Source organism: Equus caballus, chromosome 15 (assembly GCF_041296265.1).
Source record: "Equus caballus isolate H_3958 breed thoroughbred chromosome 15, TB-T2T, whole genome shotgun sequence".
NCBI lineage: Eukaryota > Metazoa > Chordata > Mammalia > Perissodactyla > Equidae > Equus > Equus caballus.
The window spans coordinates 86,310,010-86,325,950 of record NC_091698.1 but is presented as its reverse complement, the minus strand read 5'-3'; the positions used below and the strand labels follow the sequence as shown (position 1 = coordinate 86,325,950).

The following is a 15,941-nucleotide window of genomic DNA, read 5'->3' as shown; positions in this document are numbered from 1 at the left end:
AATGCGGGATACTCTGCAAAATCACTGACTTGTATTTTTCAAAGTGTCAAGGTCATCAAAGTCAAGGACAGGCTGAGGAACTGTTCCAGATCGAAGGAAACTAAAGAGACAGGACAACTGAATGTGTGATACTGGATCAGATCCTTTTACTATAAAGGACGTTGTTGGAGGAATTGGAGAAACTTGCATGGGGTCTGAGGATTAGCTGGTGGTGATGGGTCAGTGTTACTTTCCTGATTTGGATGTTTGTACTGTGGTTATGAAAGAGAATGTCCTTAGTTGTAAGAAATAAATACTATACTAAAGTTTTTGGGAAAGCAAGTGGGCATGATGTTGACAATTATTCACAAATGGCTTAGAAAAAAATAAGTTCCTTTACCTTATTTGCATCTTTTCTGTAAGTCTGAGATTGTTTCAAAATAAAAAGTTAAAACAATTACCCCAGGAGTTGTAGCATTTTGCCTTCCCACCAGGACTCTTTATGAAAGAGGACGTTGCCTGTGGAGTATGTCGTCAAACTCGGATGTTCGCCCCTCTGACGGGGGAGCAGTGAGCTCTCACTATATGTTTTGTTTTGCTTTTCTCTCATTATGAGTAAATGGAACATTTTCTCACATGATTAAGGACGATTTGCATTTATAAGCTATCAGTTTATCTTTTGACCATTTTTCTTTCAGGTTGTGGGTCTCTTTCTTCCTGATTTTTATGACCTTTTCATAAATTGAGGAGGTTATCCCTTTGACTGTGCTATAAACCAACAACTATTTTTGTGCTGTGTATTCTGTGACTAGCGCTGTGCCAAGGAGCCTGGTGAGATGGTCTCTGACGGCGACGAGATTACAGGTGATGCAATCCAGACCCACGGTAGCCAGTTAATCGTGAGCTGAATTGTGGAGCTCAGACAAGAAGGGATCTGGGCCGGAATGAAGGTGTCTCTGAGGAAACAGGATCTGGGCCTGGGCTGGAGGGGGGTTGGGTTTGGGTAGGCGAGGGCGTTCTGGGCTTAGAGGGAAGAAAGCACAGTAAGGGCAGGAACTTGATCTGCCTGTGGTCACTCCCCCTTAATCTCTCTCCCTCTGCTGCTGGCCCGACCCTCAGACTCGGTTACCTGCCTTGGAAGACTTCCCAACTCTGCAGCCTCCCTTCACCTGAGTCCTTCCTGCTGTTCGCCGCTCCTCCAGAGGGAAGGGGATGGGAGCCACTGCCTACAAGTCAGATCTGATTTAATCTGTACCAAGCAGCCGTCTCAGGGGAGCAAGGGAACAATCCCACGGTCCACCTAGCTTTCTGTGGGGTATGCAACTCAGCATCAAGATAGAAGATTAGAAACCTGTGGTTGTGTGACTACTTTTCAGATACGAACATTTTAGCAGGTAAAAAGTAGTGATTTTTTTTTCATTCATATTCTTTTTTTGGTATTGTACCTTCTAGGTTATAAATTAAGTTCCATGCAACTCAATAAAGGGGGCATTTTTTGAAGAAGAAGAAGAAGATTAGCCCTGAGCTAACATCTGCCGCCAATCCTCCTCTTTTTGCTGAGGAAGACTGGCCCTGAGCTAACAACCGTGCCCATCTTCCTCCACTTTATATGTGGGATGCCTGTCACAGCATGGCTTAACAAGCGGTGCATAGGACTGCACCTGGGATCTGAACTGGCGAACCCCGGGCTGCCAAAGTGGAACGTGCGGACTTAACCCCTGCAGCACCAGGCCAGCCCCAGGTGGCATCTTTTTTTAATTAAACTTTTAATTTTGAGATAATTTTAGAGTCCCATGCAGTTTTGTTTTTTTTAAGATTTTATTTTATTTTTTTTCCCTTTTTCTCCCCAAAGCCCCCCAGTACATAGTTGTATGTTTTCAGTTGTGGGTCCTTCTAGTTGTGGCATGTGAGATGCCACCTCAGCATGGCCTGATGAGTGGTGCCATGTCCGCACCCAGGATCCGAACCCGTGAAACCCTGGGCTGCCAAAGTGGAGCACGCGAACTTAACCTCTCCGCCACGGGGCCAGCCCCTCCCATGCAGTTTTAAGAACTACTACAGGGAAATCCCCTGTACCCTTTACCAACTTCCCCCAATGACAACATCCCTCAAAACTTAAGTGTAATATAACAACCAGGATATTGACACTGAGCTGTCAAGGTACAAAACATTTCCATCACCACAGGATTCCTCGTGGCTCTTCTACAGCTGCACCCACTTCTCTCCAGCCCACCGCCCCCAGTCCTAGGCAACCACTAATCTGTTCTCCCTTTCCACAGTTGTCTTGTTTCAACCTGTTATAGAAATGGAGTCATACAGTGTATAACCTCATGGAGTTGGCTTTTTTCACTCAACATAATTCTGTGGAGATTCGTCCAGGTTGTCACATGTATCAGTAGTGCCTGCATTTTCATTGCTGAGTAGTATTCCGCAGGACGGATGGACCAGTTCAACTGTCTCCCTGTTGAAGCACATCTAGGGTGTTTCCAGTTTTCAGCTACAGGTTAGAAAACTGAGGCCAGAGAGGTGAACCGACTTGCACCAGGGTCCACAGACGGAATCTGGGAGAACTAGCATGTGACTCTAGGCCCGGATCTGTTTGTTAGAGTCACATAAGGCTATTCGGGGGAAATGTCAGGCCGGTTCAAGGGGAAATGTGGAGACTTGAGAGTCATTGATTATCTGCCATCTTCAATGCCGTGTTTAAGGAAGGTGAGTCCCAACTGGAGAGAGGCAGCTGGGAAGCGAGGAGATTTGTACTCAGTCCTGGCAGGGGGTATGGGGCAGCTAGGAGCCACCTTCCAAAGGCAACATCTACTGCTGACTGAAAACAGATGACGAGAAGGGACATATTAACTGATTTGGGTTGTTATAGTAACATCTAGATAAAATATATACTCCGGGGCCAGAGGAGAAATGGAACCGAACGCAGAAGTGCTGGTGGGATGGAGGAAACAACTGGAAGAATGTCACCATAGACGCCATACTCATTACTGAAGCCATGAATGGCTGGGCTCTCTCTGGGGGGTGTGGAGCCAGAGATGCTGGGGCAGACCACAATCTGGGGATGAGAAGAGATGACACAAGGGAGACAGAATGAGCCTCATGGAGGCAAGGGGAGAATCAGGTGAGTGAACGAAAGCCAAGGACAAAGAGACTTGGCATTGATGAGGCAACGGGGTCAAGGAGAAAGGAGTGTATTTGTTATCTATTGCTGCATAACAAATTAACCCAAATCTTAGTGACTTAAACAACAACATTTATTATCTCAGGTGTTTCTGCATGTCAGGAACCTGTGGGTGGCTTAGTGGGGTCCTCTGGCTTAGGGTCTCTCACAGGCTGCAATCAAGGTGTTGACCACACTATACTCAAGGTTTGAGACTGGATCCATTTCCAGGCTCACTCACATGGGTGTTCACAGGATTCAGTTCCTTCTGGGTTGTGGGACTGAGGGCTTCCATTCAATGCTGGCTGTTGGCCAGAGGCTGCCCCAGTTCCCTGCCATGTGGGCCTCTCCACAGGGCAGCTCACAAGATGGCCACTGACTTCATTCGAGTGACAAGCAGGAGGGAGTGAAAGAGTGTGTGCGGGCAAGACGGAAGACAGCCTTTTATAACCAGATCTTAGAAGCATTTGCCCTCTTCTCTTCGTGAACAGCAAGTCACCAGGACCAGCCCACACTCAAGGTGAGGCGATTACACCAGGGTCTGATTACCAGGAAACGACTTTAGAAGCTGCCTACTACAGGGGGCAAAGACAAGGGGGCTGGATTTGAGCTCAGACTTCCCCAGGTGGCCCCCGGGAGGACAGCGTCAGGAGAGTACGAGGGCAGAAGACCGAATGGACGGAGACAAGTGGTGATCCCAATCCCAGCTGCCCCCAGCCCGTCAGGGCAACATGGACAGACTAGGGCCTCCACCCCTCTTTATGCAGACAGAGCCACCACCAGTTCCCAGACGATCCCAGCTCCCAGCTCAGCTCATCTGCCTGGGCCTGCTTCCTCCACCCACCCTGGGCCCCCAGCAGAGCAGAGCCACCCAAGCAGGCAGAGCCTGGCTCACCGTCTCTGTTTCACCAACTGGCACTTGCCATCGCCATCGAGGCACAGGAACCTCTTCAGGATGGGGGGGTTGGGGGGGGACAGGAAGCAGTTCCACATGCCAGGACTGCCACCTCTCAGACGCTGCAGCCACCATCCACCAGCCCCCTGTCCTGTCTGGGGAGAGATCCCCCTTCCCCTGCTGAGGCTGGCCAGCAACCTGGGCCTATGTCCTGGTCCCCCGCCAGTTTGGAGCTGTCCAGCCCAGAAGTGATGGGTCCACTTGTGGGAGGGACGCACAGAGAGACAGGGAGGCAGGAAATGGAACCAAGGGGAAATGCTCAAGGGACGAGGCTGGGGCCGGACACAGACTCTTTAGGCAGGCGAGTAGAAGAGAGTAGCAGGTACATATCTCAACCCACATCTCAGAGGTGCAGGAAGTGTAACTATTTTTGGAAGTCCCCTGTGGGACGAGGGGCATGTGGTAGGCAGAACCACGCCCCGAAGATGTCCACGTCCCAATCCCTGGAAGCTGACTATGTTAGGTCACATGGCAAGGGGAATTCAGGGTGCAGATGGAATTAAGGTTGCTAATCAGCCGACCTGGAGATGGGGGAGAAACTGGATTATCCTGGCGGCGCCGACGTAATCACAAGAGTTCCTTAGAAGTAGAGGAGGGAGGCAGAAGAGTCGGCGTCAGAGTGATGCGATGTGAGGACTCAACCCACCATCGCTGGCTTTGAAGATGGAGGAAGGGGCCACAAGCCAAGGAATGTGGGCAGCCTCTGGAAGCCGGCAAAGGCAAAGAAATGGATTCTCCTTTAGGGCTTTTCGAAAGGACCGCAGCCCTGCAGACACCCCTTTTCTTGTTCTTCCCCCTCTGCTCCGAGCTGGGGCTGAGAGCAGCCTGTCAAAGGGTGGGGAGATCTGGATTCCATCCGACTCTGCCTCTAACTTGCTCTTGACTCCGAGAAGTCATTTTTCCTCATTGGGCCTTAGTTTTCTGAAACATGGGCTTGGTAACAGGCTCCCTGAACACTCCTGGGTGGTTGAGTCCAAACCACACATAGGGATGCTCAAAGACTGGGGAAAATCCCGAGGCCCACTTTGGGGCCCAGGCTCCCCACTCCAGGTCTGACTCCCTTTTGTACTTCTATTCCTTTTCTAACTCAACATAGGATCGGGAGAAGTGATGGCAGAAGTGACTCCCAAGGATCTGACATCTGACATGACACAATCCCTGGCTTAACAAAAGAGAGGATGGGAGGACCAGAGAAGTTAAGTAAGTTTCCCAAACCCACACAGTGAGCTGGGGAAGAGCACCAAACTCAGGTCCGACTTCCAGCTAAGGCGCTTCCCCAGGCCAGGGGGCTCCCTCAGGGAAAGCTTTGTCCCAGGATGGTGTCAGGGCGGAGGGCAGGGGCCTCGCTTCAGGCAGGCCTGGATTCGAGTGCCAGCCTGGCCACTCACCAGATGCTGTGAGCTTGGAGTAATATTGAAAGCGATGATCCTGCCTGTTTCATGCAGTCATTGCAAGATGAAATGGGAGAATGCTGAGCACCTGGTACAGCGCCTGGCAGGTAGCAAGCACTCCACAAACGCCAGCTGACAGCACTTTTCTTAACTGCCACGCCCCCTTCCCTCTGTCCCCCGTCTCACACGGGGAGAGGGGAATGAGGAAAATCCCCTCCACATGACACAATGTCTACAACAGGCTTTCAGAGCGAGCTCTCCTTAGACCCTAGTCACAAACCTGGAGGCCAGCGATGGCTATGCCAGTTTTGAGGACAAGGCCACAGAGGCCCAGAGAGGCCTCTTGGCAAGTCAGTGGCAGAGCAGAACCAGATCTGGACCCCCAGCCCCACTCTGTGCCCACATGGAGTTTCCTGAGGGACCGGGGCTCCTCGGAGCCTGTAAGGATGGCCGAGGCAGGGGCCCCAGCTCGTCTGTCCGCTCACCTGCTCCCCACCGCGTGTGGGACTTCAGGCTCAGAGCTCTGTCTAACCCTAGCCTCCACCCCTGCCCCTTGCAGTATCCTCCCCCCACAGCATCCCAGCTTCCGGCATCTGAGGAGCATTTAGAAAACTGGCCTGCCCCCAGACATCTTGAAATTTCTTTACTAGGAGACCAAGCCTTTTATTCCGCACTTGATGCATTCCCCGGAGCTGCCTGTGACCTGCAGCCCCGGGGCCATGGAGGCCATGGAGGCCATGAGCAGGGCAGGAGAGCAGTGGAGGGAGAAGAGGCGGCCTGGGAGAGGGCAGGGAGAACGCGGGCCTCAGGGGCCAGTTTTCCTGACCCAAACTGGGGTTAGCATGTTCCTGGGGACAAGGGAACAAGGAGGAAATTGCAACTAGGAGGGGAAATCGAGGCTACCGCAGAGAGGGAAAGGACAGGCTTCGGCAATTCTCAGAGTCCGGCAGTGCCTGCCTCAGCTCACCCCCAGCGCAGGCACCTCCCTTCAGTGCCCAGGGACTGCAGGCTTTGGGGCTCTCACTCAGGGAGTGGCAGGAAGGGCCCGTCTTAGGTCCTGGGGTTGCTGCTGGCTCTGCCAGGGCTAATGGGGGTGCCGGAGAAGCCAGTCCTCTCACCACCGTGGTGGTCTTGGACAAAGTGGCTCCCCCAGCCCCCTGGAGTCCTGACTCAGCAGATTTCGGGATTGGGGGGCTGACAGCGACCCTCCCTTCCCAGCAGCCACTGGGAGCAGGGCCCCCGGAGCTGCCCTGTCGGTTCCCCCTTGACCGGGCGCAGCCTGCTGGAGTTTCCAGAGCCAGTTTCTTCTGAGACCACGAGCTTCTTCCTCACCCCCCAGGGAGAGGCCTGGATCTGTATTCCCAGTTTTCACAGTTGCTCTGGCACTAACCTCATCTCCCTTCCCAGGAGATTTGGGTGGCATACCTTGGCCTTTCCGTTCTGTACCCACTGACTCCCACTTTTTTTGGGCCACAGACAAGAGAAGCAAGGCGAGGTGGTAGAAAAAGAGCCCAAGGGGATATTCTCCTTTGTGTAAAATGAATGTGACATTCAATTTATACATTAACATACTTTTTAAACCAGATTTCTTGGGCCTTTGTGAGGAGGCTGCCGTCCTGGTCGGAAATATAACATGGTGCCTGGCATTTAGTAGGTGCTCAATAAAATGAAAATGCCTCTTTCCCACACTCCCCCCTCCTCCACCTTCCCCATTTCTGGGGTCCCGGGAACACCTGGACTTCCCAGATGGTGGGCTGCCTGCCTGCCACCCCAGCCTGACTGGACCCCTCCTTGTGGAACAAACCTCTCCTGCAGTGGAGAGCCAGCAGCGCCCAAGGGACCATCCTGAGGGCCACTGATGGACGTAAGGGAAAGACCCACCTTGAGCCAAACAAGTCTCCAGTGTCCTCAGAAGGGATACTCCTTAGACCTCCTTTCAAATTAGGAACAAGGGGCCAGCCCTGGTGGCCTAGTGGTTAAGTTTGGTGTACTCTGCTTTTGTGACCAGGTTCGGTTCCCAGGAGCGGACCTACACCACTCGTCTGTCAGTGGCCATGCTGTGGGGGTGGCCCACATACAAAAAGAGGAAGATTGGCAGCAGATGTTAGCTCAGGGAGAATCTTCCTCAGCAAAAAAAAAAAACTAGGAAAAAGGACTGTGAAATAAATAATGATTACTTTAGTTTGTGCCCTGACCCGGTGAAGGAGGCCCCCAGTCAGGCGCATTCAGAGATCTGGGAGCTGAAGATGCCTTGGCTGTCAGACATGAGGTCGGGTGCAGTGCCAGCAGCCTGGGCCCCTCCTGGGACCTCCGGGCCACTAGCTGCAGGGAGGGGAGCAGCCCATGCACCCTTGCCCCACTGACTGGGAACCAGGTCCCCTCTCCACATCCATCTGCCCAAAAGAGATGCTATTGAAGTATTTAAAAATCACTACTGTGTCACTTTTCTGAGCCACTTTTCCCCATCAAACCCATTCTTCTGGTCAAGTAGGGATAATCTGCAACAGGAATTAGGGGAAGGTTGTGGGAGAAGTCACTTGAGTAAACAGCAGAAATGTGCCTGTTGACATCTCCTCGGAGGTTCCTGTCTGAATCACCCCACAGCGGGCCCCTAGGCGGTCTGACTGCGGGGGCGGGGGACCCAAGGTCACATCTCTCTGGCCACAAAGCCCGGGACAGGTCGGGGCAGACAAACCTGTCTGCAAGCGCCGCATTTGCACGCCTCGACCTCCAGGTGGCGCTAGACTAGGACGGAGCATGCAGTCTGTCACCCGTGTGCGGGGCGGGGCCTTGGAAATGCTGACTTCTGATTGGCTGGGCTCAGTCTCGCTTTCTTTTCGTGTCCAGAGCAGGTCTTGGGGAGGGCGCCCAGTCTCGGCGCCTGAGCTAAGCAGGAGGAAGTGTGTGCGTACGTGTGTGTTTCATGTTATTTTTTTTCTTTACAATTAAAACTGTTTCCATTTTTTCATACTTTATAAGGCATCTCATAAATTTACACACCAGGGAACATCCCTGGTTGGACCTATTTATAATAAACATCATTTATTTATAAGGGAGCCAAGGTTTAGGGCCTACCACTCAGCCAGACCTTCCTTTTTGGTTTCCCTAGTCTTTGACTGTTGCACGTGCATTACCAATATAACTGTACCTTGGATGTCTTTTATTTGCACATTTGACGACTGCTTGTTAAGCTTCCACTATCTGCCAGGCGTTGGGCGGGGCTTTGCGGAGTCAAGGCGAGCAGAACAGACCTGGCCCTGCCCGCAAGGAGGTCGCAGACGTGAACCAGCAATCACAGACACCTCAAGGTTAAAAACTCCCTGCGGCAATACGTGAGAAGAGGGGTTGGTGGGGGGGGGGGGGGGGCCGGGGAGGCACTTTGAGAGATGAGGAGTGTGGAGGAAACTAGGGCTGGGCATAGCAGAGCCACTCCCGCAAAGAGCTAACAGGGAAGATAAGCTGATCTCATTTCTGAAGACCTGGGGGCTCCCTTCTGAAGGTGGGGAAGCTCGAGAGGAGTATGAGGAGATCTGAGCCCGTCTGGGGATACCCTGGGACAGTCAAGGTGGGCTATCTGGCCTCCTGTCTGGTTGGTGGGGAGGAAAGCACTGGAAAGTACGTAACTTCCAGAATATCCTTTTCGTGCTCCAGCTAGAAAGCCATCTTCTGGGATTGGATGTGATCGGGGGCCCATAAACTTTGTCACTGGAGAAGGTGGCCAAAGAAGGAGAACAAATTAAACAAACAAAAAACACTGGTCTGTGAAACAAAGGCCTGGAGTCCAGAAGACAGTGTAGACTGCGGAGGGAAGGAGGAGGCGAACAGGAGGCAGGAAGGTGCCAGGCCAAGGCTGGCTTAGTTGCTCAAGTCTGGCCCAGGGGGCTGGCAGTGGTGGCAGATGACCCAGAGGGTCATAAACTGCTGGGGCAAAAATGTTTGTCCTTGATGGGAGACCTACCTGAGGAATTTCCTGCCAAGCGTAATCGTGTGTTTTCTCTTTGTTCACCTAAAAAGTTGCCAGTAACTGCACAGCAGGGGGAGAGACCGAGAACACTGAAGAGCTCACCCGCCCTCCACCCCATGACTCACTCTCAGCTTTCAGCCTGCTTTTTCCCCTGAGCATTTACCACCTCCGACCTTACACAGTTGTTGACTGTCTGTCTCCTACACTCGAACCTAAGCTTCCTGAGGGTGCGCACCTTGTCGTTGGCTGTATCCTCAGGGCCTAGATTATGTCTGACACAGAGTAGGTGCTCCATAAGTATTTGTTACATGAATGAATGAAGCAGATTCTTCTTGGTCTGTAGAGAGCTCCCTCGGTCTAAATGCAGAGTGCGCAGAGCCCAGGGTGTCCAGGGAAGGATGGATTATTCTGAGAGGGCTCTCTTTAGGGTACACTGGCTTCTCTGCCCTGAGAGAAGGCTGGGGCAAGACGCTACTGCTCCAGAGCCTTGAAGAAGCTGCCTCCCCCACAAAGGGGGCAGTTGGTCACTGGGGAGGGACGTGCATGTACTTGGTGGTGGGGGTGAGGTCGTGAGGTGGCCCTTCCCGTCCTGTCCTGGTCCTTCCTGGCACTCCTGGATCAGCTCCCACCCTCAGAAGTGGTTTTCCCATGAGGTGAAGGCTGCAGTAGGACGGAGCTTTGGCTCCGTGCTCCAGACCCCACCCCTCCAACCTCCATGTGCGGGTGCAGGGGAGGTGAATAGGCGCCCCAAGCCTGAGCAGTCCTCCCTGGCGCTGGGGAGACTCCACTGGGGTGACTCCAAGCCACCTGGCACCTGGCATGGGGTCAGGCCCTGGTGGCACCGGGTTCCTACATCCCATCCCTGCAGCCTCTGGCCTCCGAGTCCAGGAAGGGCCTGGCCAGCATGGCCTGAGGGCAGCATCTGCAGTGTCAAGTGAGTGCTGCGCTTGCTGTCAGAGGAAGGAAGGAAAGTCATGGCTGTTGATCATCTGCTATGTGCCGAGCACTGTTCCAACTGTCTCACGTGTTTTTGTTTTTTTGGTTTTTTTTGAGGAAGATTAGCCCTGAGCTAACATCTGCCACCAATCCTCCTCATTTTGCTGAGGAAGACTGGCCCTGAGCTAACATCCGTGTCTCATGTGTTCTAATCTAATCCTTATAACAAGCATGCAGGTTGGAATTCTCTCTCATTTTACAGATGCAGAGAATAAGGCGTGACCTGTCTGAGGTCACACTCTAGAAAGGAGCAGCATCAGGACTCAGATGCAGGTGTGTCTGCCCCCCAGAGCCCATGCTCATTCCACTATACTTCACGGCAGCCAAGGAAGACAGACGTGGGGGCGGGGAGCCCAAGGAAGGCCTCCCCAAGGAGCAGTATCCAGCCAGGCCTCTGAGAGAGAGAGGAGGGGACGATGTCAGAGAAGAGGGCAGGGCCCTTGCTACTGAGGGCACTTGGGAGCAAAGACGTGGCAGAAGGAAGAGCCTTAGCAAAGGACACGCAGGGTGCAGGCTCACAGGGAGAGGGAAGAGAGAAGATGCAAAAGGATAAACTGAGGCATGAGGCAGCAGGTCTGAGCCAGGTCTGGGGAGGTCATGGGGGAAGCCCAGTGAGCCTGAACTATCCTAGCAGGACTGGGTGACTCGGGACCAGGTTGGAGCAGAGGGCAGGAATCACACATGTGAATACCTCCAGGAGCTGGGCTGGTCACATCTATGGGCAGGTGAGCTGGAGGTGGTGAACAGACAGAGCAACAGCGGAGGCAGACAGGATGCTAGAATTGAGAGAGCAGGGGTCAGGGGTCAGGAGCCCCCAGCACCCGGGGCAAGGCGGGGCTACAGGCAGCCTGTCTTCTCTAGGCAGCAGAGAGAGGACACCGGATGGTCAGCAGGACCGGGGTCAAGCGTTGGCTCTCAGCTTCCTTGTGACATGATCCTTACCACCCATTTTAGCCTCCCTGAGATTTTTCTACAGGTGGAAACCCTCTGAATCATCTTAAATGACATACTCGTTAACTGCGCCGACAAGTAGTCTTTTACCCATATTAGTTAGGAAGAGTCTACACAACAATTAGCTTCTAATCTAAGTCTCATTTCCAGGCCAGGGCACCCTCTGGGTCACCACACATCAGCCGTTTGCCTGCTTAGAATCAGCACCCATTATGCACCCAGCGCTCTGTCTTCTAGCCCCTTCTGCCCTGTTTCAAGTTGGTGGGTGTGTCTGGGAAGGTTCTGGGAGTTCCCAAGTGGGCATATCCTCAGTGGTCATTGCCACAGAGTGAAAAATTGCTTCCTGTGGGCTGGGGTAATTGGACTGTCTGCCACCCGCCCAGTAAGCACCTCCAGGCAGGAGCCGCTCTATAGAATCCTGAGGAGCTGACCAGGCTCCTCTAGGGGAAAGCGTCCAGCTGTGATGCTTTAGCTTTGGGACGGGGCTGGGGGCTGGTGGAGGAGATCATTCAGGAAGGAGGTGATGGGAGGTGGATTTTTCTTTTTTTAAAAAAAGGAGTAAAATAGCAATACCATTGTAAACTTTGTTCAGACACCACCCTAGCATTTCACGAGTGTTGAGTGATGGGCAGAAATTGACTGCCATTTCATGAGTGTTGACTGATGGGTAGATAAGTTTAATTATCTACATATATCTGTCTATATTTATTCAATCATTTGCACTTTAGGTATTTGTCCATAAGCACTCATCTTAGTCACCAGGAATGTTGGGGAACACAGTTTTACGTGCTGTGAGGAGACCTGAAGAAATATGTCACCCTCCCTGCCCTCAGGGAGCTTACAGTCCATCCAGGAAGAGGAGAAGAGCACATGTCAAAAAGCTTCAAGGTTCCAGGTCGTATGTGTTGAATGAATGGAGACATGAAGCATAAACGTTTCAAGGAAGGTGTGCGTCTGGGCTGGGTGGCTGCTAACTTCATGACTGGGACAACACTGAAGACTCTTTCCTGATACTCTTCAAGTGCTTGTTTCTCTAAAACTACCACTCCTTTCTGGTTTATAGCCCAGGGCCATCCTGGACAGTCGCCACCAGGCCTGCCATCACTATGGGGTGGCCCAAGGCCATGTCTGCCAGGAACACCACCATTTGGTATTTATCTATGCAAAATTTACATTGACCGCTGATGAGCAAAACAGTGCGCTCCACATATAGATTGAGGGTGTGGGGCTTTTGCCACTGGAGTTCCCCCTGTGTTGAGTCACGGTGGCAGAAGGCACAGTGACAGAAGTCCCTGGGAGCCGCTGACTGGCGCTTGGAGGACTGAGTGATTCAGCAGCGAGGCCCCCCTCTGGCCCTCCTGCCCCAGAAAGCTCTGGATCTGCACGGAAGCAGCACGGTAAAGGGTGGACGAATTGTGGGTGTGGATGCTTTCCCACAAGTCTGTGCTCCCCAGTTCAGTTGTCTGGGCTCTTATTAAAAGGGTTCGTTCTCCTCCTTAGAGTCAGACGGAGGCCCCCTGTGGGCTGCTGCTTGGGAACGGCCGGGGGTGTTCTCTGGCTGGGGCTTCAGAGGATGCAAGGACAACCCCACAGAGCAGGAACAGCCTGCCAGTTCCATGCCCGCAGCGGCCCCCAGAGCAGCTGCCCCAGGACACACGGATGAGAGGGGAGGGTGTCAGAGGGGCTTCGGTAGACTTGTTGCCATGGAAGAACTGTGGGACCAGTACAGCCAGACATCCTAACTTTTCCAGAGAAGCCATAAATCTGGATTTTCCTGTGAAGTCTTCTGACATTTCACCCTTTGCAACCCATTAAATTGTTTTAAAAACACCTCCTGCGTCAAAGAAAATGACTTTGGGCCACCCTCTTATGCCCTCCAATTTAGACCCCAAACAGCAAGCAGAGTGTCCACCTCTTTAGTCCAGATGATTAGCACCCAGCACCTGTGGTGACGTGCTCCTCAGAGCGCTCCTTCCTCAGGGGGCGAAGCTGGCAAATGCGACTGGGGCAGGCGCAAGTGCTGGCATCAGTGTGGGGTCACCAGCTAACACCCACCCCAGGAGGTTTCAGCCTGACGTGGGGCTGAGCAGTGGCCATCACCCTCCCTGCCTCTGATGCCCACGTGCCTGAGGGCCAGACACCTTTCCTGGCCCTGTGTCTGCAGCAGGCAAGGATGAGGAGGCGGGCGACAGCAGGTGAAGTGGATGTTCTCTCATTAGCTTGCCCCAGTCCTGGGCCAAGATAGGGAGGAGACAGGAATCATCCCAGGCCCGAGTCCAGTCTTTTTGTTTATTTTTGTGTGTGTGTGAGGAAGACTGGCCCTGAGCTAACATCTGTTGCCAATCTTCCTCTTTTTGCTTGAGGAAGATTGTCTCTGAGCTAACACCCGTGCCAGTCTCTATTTTGTATATGGGACGCTGCCACGGCATGGCTTGATGAGTGATGTGTAGGTCCGTGCCCGGATCTGAACCTGTGAACTGCAGGCCACCAAATTGGAGAGCGTGAACTCAACCACTATGCCACAGGCCCAGCCCCTCCCAAGTCCAGTCTTAACCACCCTGAGGCCAGGACACTGGTTTGTGCTGACATTTCTTTGCCTCCTAATGTGGGGAAACCAAAATAGATCCCTCTGTCCTGTGGGAAGCTCTGTGGTCCCTCTGCATCTTGCTTTGCCCTTGTAATTTTTAAGGTAAATCTGCAAACAGATGTATTTATTTACTTTGTGTTTTAGGTTGAGTTGATTTTGTTTTGACATGGTTCAAAATAAGATTGACCCTTTGGAAGATCAACTTGCTAAAGCCACTTACTCAGCTTGAGGGGTTTAATTGAAAACAGCCAAGGACCTGACACCCCACAGGCCTCCAAAGGGAGAGACCTCAGAGGAGGGGCGCCGCCTCCGAAAACAAGGGCCAGTGAAGGCAAGTTTTATCCTGGGAGGAAGGTTTTGCTTCAAAAATAGTTTTTAGTATGTGTTTTTACAAAATGAAGATGCTAATGGAGCTGACCAGACATGTTTAAGACCTTACAAGAGTAGGAAACAGTAACAGGACTCACTGGAACTTTGTCTGAAAGGAGCCGTGGAGAGGCTGTGTGCATGCGAGTGAAGGCATGAGTTCATGCAACGACACACGGCATGTTCTCGGGTCTTTCACATTTTGATACTGTTTTGTTTACCTATGGCTGCACTCTCCTTCCTTACCTGATTCCCTTAGCACTTCTCTGTACCATGTGTTTGGTAGTTAACAAGCATCGCTTTGTATTACCGCCTTTTTATATCTAGGCCCTCCTGCCTTGGGCTGAAGCCTCTTGAGGGCAGAGACATTTTATACACCCAGCCAACTGCGGATGGCAGATGAAGAACTCTATTTTAATGCAATACCTACCTATTTACCCAATTTTGCAGGGGACTTAAAAGCAGCAGAGAAGAGGGGGGTCCCCTGTGTTTGGTCAGATTAGTCCAGGTCAGTCACTTTATGACACGGCTCCAGGCAGACCTTCCTCGGGCAGGGTGGATGTCGTGTGTGGTTGGCAAAGCCTGGTGATTAGACAGAAGCATCGTTGTCAGTTAATGAGGATGCTCTGGGACGAGGCTTAGGCAGGAGGGCGGGGTGAATGCTCATTTAGCCTAAGACCAGGACTTAAAGTGAGGCGTACAGTGATTGGTATGTTCTCATGGAGGAGTGTCCCTAAATACCCAGCCTAAGATTCAGGATGATCCTACGCAATGGAACCACTTTACTCGATGCTCCTTAACAGAAAGAAGCCTGGAAGGACCGGCACATTCCTCCAGGAGCTCCTCCACCACCTCCCTGTGTGGCCCTGAACCATTTGATTTCCTTGGCAGCAGTTTCCTGGGGTATCAAGATGGCTCATTCACATTCGAGAACTCTCTGACTTGCCCCGACCCTCAATAGCTGTGGCAACATCACAGCGTCTCTGTGGGGTTAATGATTAAATTCCTGTTGATACCCCATCAACCGCGTCTACTGGGGATTCTGCCACCCAGGGCTGACCCTTTAGTGCAAGGCCTGGTCAGGGCTGAATGTGACAGGTGGATGGGGGACCTTCCAGTCCTGCCCTGCCAAGTCAGTAGGCCCAGACATTAATATTCGTCCATGCGAGTGAGGCTTCCAAAATGCAGAGTGGGCCTAGTGAAAGATCACACTGCTTAACCACAGGCCAAACCTCCGCCTCTTCCTCTCCTGCATGAGATGACCTGCAGAAAGCACAGCCCAGGGCCAGGCACAGAAATCTCTCTCGTCAACATCTGCTAGCCATAAAGGCAGCACACGGTGGTTAGGCGATGCCCGTGGAGACAGCTTGCCTGGATTCAAGTCCCCGACACTTGCTACCCCCATGTCCCTGGCAAAAACACTTCTCTTGTTCCAGTTGCCTCATCTGTGACAGGGATGACAGTGCTAGCAGTATCTTTCAGGAAAGTTGTGGGGATTAAGTCAATGTGCCTAGAACAGTGCCGGCACATGTGTGTGCCACGTATGTGCTGGCTCACGCTACCGTTCCTGCCTTCTCTTCTTGCCG

The 15,941-nt window shown here is 52.4% G+C and overlaps 2 long non-coding RNA genes across 2 annotated transcripts; one reads left to right on the top strand and one right to left on the bottom strand.

Moving 5' to 3' along the window:
- Window positions 1-8,357: 8,357 nt before the first annotated feature.
- LOC102148970 (uncharacterized) lies at window positions 8,358-13,232 on the top strand. The gene is made up of 3 exons (XR_288463.4): window positions 8,358-8,799; window positions 10,654-10,724; window positions 12,131-13,232. It is a non-coding gene; the product is annotated as an uncharacterized lncRNA (long non-coding RNA).
- A 452-nt stretch (window positions 13,233-13,684) lies between these two features.
- LOC138917710 (uncharacterized) lies at window positions 13,685-14,937 on the bottom strand. The gene is made up of 2 exons (XR_011426157.1): window positions 14,786-14,937; window positions 13,685-13,879 (listed from the first exon to the last, which is right to left on the bottom strand). It is a non-coding gene; the product is annotated as an uncharacterized lncRNA (long non-coding RNA).
- Between the last annotated feature and the right edge of the window lie 1,004 nt (window positions 14,938-15,941).